Raw genomic sequence first — 5,754 nt, forward strand, 5'->3', positions numbered from 1 at the left:
TTTAGTATTTTGTTTTCTAGTTCTATGGTTCTCTGGGTTGTTGTCGTTTTTATAAGTATTGCCAAATCATTTGCATAGCATATTAGTTCCACTTCTACGTATCTCGATAATTTCATGACTTCATCATACATGATGTTCCCGTAATGAACGCAGACTTGCCAGAGAATGCTAGCGCTACGATGTGCTAGTGCTTATCACACCGTATCTGCGGATGCTCTCTTATAACAGGACAAATACCGATTACTATGTTAGCCAAAGAACGTGCCAGAATTTTTGAAGAATCCCGTCAAAGACAGATAATGACAGAGGAAGAGAAGAAAATAATGTACATCGAGGAGAGACAAAACACTTTAGAAGAGTAGCAGGAGAGATGGCAAATCAGTGAGAAAGAAGCTTGGACAAGACAAATTATACCGGACATCTCGCAATGGATAAATCAAAAATTCGGAACCATAAATTACAGTGTAACACAATTTTTATTGCGCCATGGGTGTTTTTCAACTTACCTGCATAAATATAAAAGAAGAAACAGCCCCCGCTGTATGTATGAGGATTCCGGCAATGATGACGCGGAACATATGCTTTCGCAATGCGAAAGATTTGAAAACCTAAGGAGTAACTTGGAGTTAGATATAGGAAGTCTAAATAAATACAATTTAATTAGTAAAATGATCGACAATAAGGACAACTAGAGGAAAATAACAAAATTTATGGAAAGAATAGTTGAAACAAAGGAGAGAGAAGAAAGAAAATAACAGGAACTAGAAAAAAGACAGTCAACCTTACTTCATCTAAAGAATATCCCAATAGGAGGAGTGCCAGGTGTAGTGAGGCAAACGGAGGAAAGGGATTTAGTGGGTAAGAGCCCCATACCACCCCAGGCGCTAGACCATCAATGCCTGGGGCGTCTGGAAGCAGATTTTCCAAACCTCTTTTTAAAAAAATGTTAAGGTAGATTAAGTCAAACGATGTTAATTTTTTCTTTTTTACACAGTATTAAACACTCTAACGATGTGAGACATAAGGACTGGTAGATAAGGAGCAGTAGGAAGGGTGTAGAACTTAGCTGAATAAAATATGTTCAAAGGACTTCAAGGGATCAGTCGATGAGCTCACCTAGTCGTGTACGGTTGATTTTTCCTGAGCACCATCTTATCCCGCTCAGAGCAACGGCTCTTTAGAGAAAGTTCGGTTTTTCCTAGACGCGATTTCCAAGTTAAAGTTTCCCGAATAACCCAAGTGGCTGTAACATTGTGCCCAAGTGTTCCCGGAATGAAGGCCCTGTCCACATCAAAGGTTTTCTCAGAAACGCATATACCGCCTTCTCGACCCGTGATGGTGCAAGCTACCAGTTTGTAGTGATGCGTTTCGGCCTAAAAAAACGCCCCATCCACCTTCCAGAAGCTGATGACTTTGGAAGTCCTGTTAGCATTAATAGGATCCAGCGAGCTCGTCTATTTAGACGACATAATAATCCATAGCGACACGCTGGAAGAACATTCGGTACACCTCAAGATAGTCTTCGAGCGGCTCCGGCTGCACAATTTAAAAATTTTCGCAGAAGTGTCAGCTAACCACGGACAACCTGGATTATCTTGGGTACCATATCAATGGATCCACAGTAGAGGTGCATCAAAAACACCTGGTCCAGATTTACAATTTCCCAAGGTCCAAAACACTCAAGCAGATGCAAGGGTTCTTGGGGACCTGCAACTGGATGAGAGAATACGTCCCCCATCTCTCCACCGTCTCCGCACCATTGACGGACCTATTGAAGGAAGAGGCGAAAAAGTTCAAATGGACCCCAGAGGCAGAAGAGGCGTTCGAACTTACAAAAAAAGCGGTAGCTTCCACCAGCCCAGCAAGTAGACCCTTTCATAGCACTGAACGGAACCAAATTCTCTAATCGGTCCATCGAGGCTGGGGTCCCCCAAAGCGCCCCGCTCTCCCCAATCCTTTATAAACTATTCACGACCGATACCCCCAAAAACCCGCACACTAGAATAGCCCTATTCGCCGACGACACTGGCCTCCGCTACTCCCACCGTAACCCCAAATATATCGTTTGCCCCTCCAAAAGCAACTCGACGCCTTCCAGGATTGGTCCGAAACCTGGAAAATCACAATAAACCCAGAAAAAAAAAACAAACCTTGCTCATTCCTTGACATTCCTTATTATTTATCCGAGTGAGACCAGTACATTTTGATCCCACGAACTGGATTTGACCAATCTCAGGAAAGTGCCACCCCAACACTCCTGTAGGCCCACATTTCAAGCCGACTTTCTTCATTTTTGTTGATAGTCCAAGCCTCAACTCCGTACAGTAATGTAGAGAATACGTAGCATCTCAGTAGTCGGATTCGTAGGGATAATTTTAGGTCCCTGCATCCTAGAACGTTGCTCATTTTTCTGTAAGCTCTTCCTTGTTCTATCCTTGATCTTACGGATGTGGTGCTATCTGCATTTTCTGTTATAACGTTGCTAGGTATATGAACTGATGAACTTATTCCAAGCGCACGCATTTGACTCTATTAGCTCTGATATTCTGCTGTTTACGAATTACTCAAACTTTAGTCTTTTTTATGCTTAGTTCTAAGCCAGCTGCGTCGCACTTTACTATCACACTGTTCAAACTTCGCTGTAGATCTTCTGAGCTAGAGGCCAACAAAACTGTGTCATCCGCGTACCGCATGTTATTTATCAATTCGCCATTAACGACAATGCCCACCGCTGCCTCCGAAAGTGCGTCTTTGATAATTATTTCTGAGTATACATTGAAAAACAACGGAGATAGGATGAGCCATTACCTTACGCCACGCTTGATAGTGACTTCTGGCATAGATAGCTGAAAGGGTTATCTTCAAAGTTCTTATCAAGCAAGTGTGTCGGAGAAGACAAAGAGCCAGGCCATCCTTATTGGAAGGAAACGTGAAGAGTTTTTACAGGACTCCCATGAATCCATCGAGCGGGAATGTATAGATAATAAAAAGAACTTTATACTCCAATAAATATCCAGTACAGGTAAAGCGTCCGCTTCGTCCTTGACGGCGAAGAGTCCAGAAGCCAACATACGCTGAGAAAAAACGCCGCATTATCCTCCGAAAACAAGCTGCTTCTGTCCAAGACCCAAAACTAGCAATATTGACAGTCACCCTCAGCCCCAACAAAACATCCAACAAGGAAGATAGTCTCAGAACATCTACAAGTTCCCCTCCTTTAACTTCTACTAAAGGTACCGACACCCCCCCTTAAGGGTTTATTGCTGAAGATACAGCTGGTATTCTAAATGGACCCTTTGGTTACCAAGTAACCCACTTTTCAGCCAAGCAAGTCATCACATCATCATATCATTCACATGCCAGGAGCATTGAGCCAGCTGTTTCTGTAAATATTTATACAGATTTGGCCATAACGTGAATCTGTATCAATTTTCATCTGCCAGTGAAACAAAATGTAGATGCAGAATAAAATACAAAAATCGAATATAAATTCCTGTGATACAGCTGCTTAAAAATCCCGCCTGGGTCGCTTAGTTCGCTCTTCTAAAGGATTTTATAATACATTGAAGACCGACGCTACTCAGCTGACCTCCATGTTATAGAAGCTCGAAGGGAAGCTACTCAATTCACCTTCCATAGAGTTTATTGCAACCAGCTAAGGTCATTTGCATTGTTGTGTCTGCTGTTGATCGGTTCCTTATCGTTTCACATGCTTGATCATTATTGTCTAAATGCATGTGCAAATGACAATTACTTTTGTAGAGTAATAACTCTAATCCGGGTATAACATAATACTTGTGCAGCACTTGATCTCCTTTCAAGTTTCAGCTTAAATCTCGGCAATTCAAAATATTACGATGACTGTCAAGCATAATAGAGTGTAGATAAAACTGTGTTCTTATACGTCACACACATGCAGTGAGACACCTTCACTTAGATTTTGCAGATGATTGATTTCGATATGGCATATCTGCTAATGTCTGCTTAAACAGTCTAAAGTTAATTTCGCTTTCCAAACTTGGAGAAAATGTATTGTTTTCTGCAAAATTGGAATAAGGGGTAATAAAGACAAATTTTGAGTTTAATCTTCTAAAAAAATCTGTTTCTAAAGCATTATTTGCAGAGAAAAGTTGAAGGGTGAATCTCAGCTGTCACAAACTCTCCTTCGTCTATTGCACGTTGATTGCCAACTGCTGAAAAAGAACCGAGGATTAATAAAAGTAAAAGAAAAACTTAAAATAGCGAAAAAGAACTTTGACAGGGCATATGTTTGTATCAAATCAAAATTGGCGTTCTATTTACAATTGACATCCCTACTAAGATAATTTTAGCATTGATAATTTATAAATTAAAGTAATAGTAAAAACAATATAGAATAAAGGCTTTTACGGCCGGTCAGATTACATTTAGGAATGTTTTCCGGGCTTTGAAGCCGTGGTCTATCGGAATTTCTTCCTGACGTTTCGTCCACAACTGCGGTGGACATTTTCAAAGGCGATGAGGCAGTGGGCGAAGTGATCTCCCGTGCTTTCCGACTAAGAATGATCATCATTCTTAGTCGGGAAGCTGTAAATATAGAATAAATATTCTCTTTGTGGTACAACAAAAATATCTGAATTTTTATTATCTGTATAAGTCAACAAAAATAGAATAAGACGCGATATTACGTTAACAAATTAAACAAATTAGTTTAATAAAGTGACTGAAAAACTAATTGAAGGCTTGCCCTATGAGGTAGCAAATAATTTGGACTATAACATCAACTCAGTTTTAAAAACATACAGAAGTATTCGATTCTCAACATAACGAAAAAATGAACACCAGTCTACCAATCTGGACCTAACAAGTCCAGAAGAAATCATAGAATTAGAAAATTCCTTTAAAAATTAAGATTGATTAAAACCCAGCAACTATCGTCAGGATATATTTAGACGCACTAGGTAATTTCGTATCATATATCATTAACAACTATTTACATTTTAGAATAATAGCCAGATCATTAAAAATCGGCCTCAACAAAACCCTAATAAACCAGGGAGATCCAAAGTATTGTAAACTATCGACCTATCAGCTTGCCGTCAAGTTTTTTTTAAATATAAATTTGTTATTTACGCAGACACAACACGCATATCTGAAAGTCAGTCAATTTTCATCTTTCAATTTATACAGGGTGTCTCGTAAGCACCATCCCGTAAGTACCGTTCTCTCGATATTAAAAAAAAAATTATTAAGGACTTTGACCATTTGTGGCAGAAGAGCCAGACATTTTTTGTTAATAAAAGTTAGGTCAGATCGTCTTTATAAGAATTACTGTTTAGTTCTCCAGGAACAATAGTCGTTCGGATCAGCGAAAATGTATATACAGGGTGGTTTTTTTATCTTGAAACGCTTAATAATTTCGGAAACGAGTGACCCGAGGAAAAAAGGTTTCAACTAAGAAGTTAATATCTGGGATGGGGAGTTTATTCGTGTCAGAAAAACAACGCCTAGTTCGACCTAGGCTGGCAGGGGGCAACTGCCTAGCTCAATTTCAACTCAAACTCAACTCGAACTCTCTCTCAACTCGATGTAGGAACGGTGATAAAAGCGTAGAAATTTCAAATTGTTGACTTAAACATTTATTAATTTCGTTCTGAGTTAGAACCCATATTTAAATTTGATTTAAATAAGCTACTATAATTTTTGTTATATTGCGCATTAACTGTGCAAGAAAAAATTGAAATTATTTTTGTATACGGAGAAGCCGGCCGATAT

At 39.4% G+C, this 5,754-nt stretch overlaps 1 long non-coding RNA gene across 3 annotated transcripts in view; it reads right to left on the reverse strand.

The window, feature by feature from the left end:
- Positions 1-91: 91 nt before the first annotated feature.
- LOC109545064 overlaps positions 92-5,754 on the reverse strand; it is a 13,305-nt gene continuing 7,642 nt past the window's right edge. Inside the window, exons 2-3 of one of the 3 annotated variants that reach the window (XR_007281553.1) lie at positions 1,117-4,193; positions 92-608 (exon numbers count right to left, since the gene is read on the reverse strand). This is a non-coding gene — a long non-coding RNA (uncharacterized LOC109545064). Of the gene's footprint in view, positions 4,194-5,754 lie in introns of all 3 variants that reach the window. The other 2 variants (XR_007281552.1, XR_002172633.2) reach the window with 2 other exon arrangements.

Source organism: Dendroctonus ponderosae, unplaced genomic scaffold (genome assembly GCF_020466585.1).
Source record: "Dendroctonus ponderosae isolate FM_Combo_2020 unplaced genomic scaffold, Dpon_F_20191213v2 Dpon_F_20191213_5, whole genome shotgun sequence".
Taxonomy (NCBI): Eukaryota; Metazoa; Arthropoda; class Insecta; order Coleoptera; family Curculionidae; genus Dendroctonus; species Dendroctonus ponderosae.